This window comes from Cetorhinus maximus, chromosome 6, assembly GCF_964194155.1.
Source record: "Cetorhinus maximus chromosome 6, sCetMax3.hap1.1, whole genome shotgun sequence".
NCBI lineage: Eukaryota > Metazoa > Chordata > Chondrichthyes > Lamniformes > Cetorhinidae > Cetorhinus > Cetorhinus maximus.
Window position 1 is genome coordinate 141,552,149 of NC_135884.1, and position 2,143 is coordinate 141,554,291.

Genomic DNA, 2,143 nt, shown 5'->3' on the forward strand with positions numbered 1-2,143 from the left:
CCTCCGGTGACTGACAGTGAAAGCGGCCAAGCCTCTCAGCCGGGGCTCGGGGCGGCCGGGCCAATGGGGCGAGAAGGCGGGCGGGATTTCCTCCAAGCGCAACCCTTTTACAAGAAATCAGATGGGCTGGAAATAGCTCCAGTGACGAGGGGCTGTCGCCGTTTGCATGTCCCCGTCCAGCTCTTTGAAGTGTCCAAACTCGGTGACCATAAAATCCCGTGAAGCAAAATGCACTCTCTGCGACGACTTGGTATTCGTCCATTTATACTCTTAAATGGGAATGGTTACAACGCGCAAGAGCGAAGGGGGATTTACTGAGATGTCATGCTATTTAATTGGGGGATTTCCCGGGACCCGTACGCCTCCTCCTGTCCCATGGTGGTAACAGTATCGGGGAGGACAAGAGTTTTTCTTTTTTTTTCAATTCCTGCAGACACATGGCAAGATGTTTTATGAAAACCCAATAAAATGTTATGAAAACCCAGTAAAATGTCCCGTCTCCACATCCCCCCCCACCTCCCCAACCCCTCATTGTGCAGTATTTGCTTTCATATAAAGCATTGGATAGTTCCCACAGACCAGGGTGGGATCTTTTTTCTGACGTGTTCAGCAGTGGTCAATGCACCACACACGGTAAGATCGGTCCTTTCGTGATGAGAGAGTGCCATTCCCATCATAATATCCAATTGGACTTTGCTCTCGACCTTTACTCAAGCCCTCTCCCTCACCTCTCTGTTACACTGATGGCTGTAGGTGCTGCTTCCTGCTTTTGCCCTGTACTGTAAAATCCCATTCATATGATTATGCCCAATTTCGACCGTTCTCTCACCTTCACCTGTGACTCTTCCCTTCCATTCCTTGACTCCTGGGGAAAGGCTATCAACGAATATTCCCCACAAGCTCACTGACTCCCACAGTTACCACTGCACTTCCTCACACCCTGCTTATCCCAATTTCTCAATTTATCCCAATGTGACATGAGAAAAAAATCTTTTCCACACAATGAGTGGTTGGGGTCTGGAATGCACTGCCTGGAAGTGTGGTGGAGGCAGGTTCAATTGATGCATTCAAGAGGGCATTATATGATTATTTGAATAAAAACAATGTGCAGGGGTACGGGGAAAAGGCAGGGCAATGGCACTAGGTCATAATGCTCATTTGGAGAGCCGGTGTAAACACAATGGGCCGAATGGCCTCCTTCTGTGCTATTAAAAATTCTGTGATTCTCCATCTCTTTCACATCTGTTCAGATGTTGCAACCTTCCTTCCAATTTGTCTTCCTTCTTCCTCAACTGATAATTTCCTTGCCCCTCTACCCCTCCCCACCACAACCATGGCTGACAGAGTCATCCACCATGTGCCTTCTGTTCCATGCAATCCATCCCTCACTGCTTTCCCTCCCTCCCAGAACAACGATAGGGTTTCCCTTGTCCTCACCTTCCGCCCAAAGCCTCTGCATTCAATAGATTGTCCTCTGTCATTTCCATCACCTCCAGTATGATTCCAACGCCAAACACATCTTCCCCTGTCCTCCACTTTCAGCACGCCAATGGGCTGGCTCCCTCTGCAACACCCTGGTCCTCTCCTCAGTCAGCCCCAACGTCACCTCCCATTTCTACAGCACTTTTCCATGCAACGCAGGAGATGTAACACCAGCACTTTTACCTCCTCCCTTCTCATCAAAGCCTGCCCAAACACTCCTTCCAAGTGAGACAATGATTTACTTGTTCTTCCATCAGTGTAGTATACTGTATTTGTTGCTCATGCTGTGGTCTCCTCTACACTGGGGAGACCAAATACAGACTGGGTGACTGCTTTGCGGAACACTTCTGTTCAGTCCACAAGTGTTATCCTGAGCTTCTGGTTGCTAGTCATTTCAATTCTTCACCTTGATCCCACTCTGACCTTTCTGTTCATGGCCTGCTACAGTGTTCCATAAGAACATAAGAAATAGGACCATAACCTCAGCCTCCACTTTTTTGTGTGTTTTTTTTTTGTTGGTTGATTTTTTTCTCTTGTTTCTTCCTTTATTCCTATACTTTGCATTTGGATACATCCAGCCATTCACATCTCATCTAGACATGTCTTTTGTTTCTTGATTTTACGCATCACCACACCTTTTGCCATTTTATCTCAGCTGCCC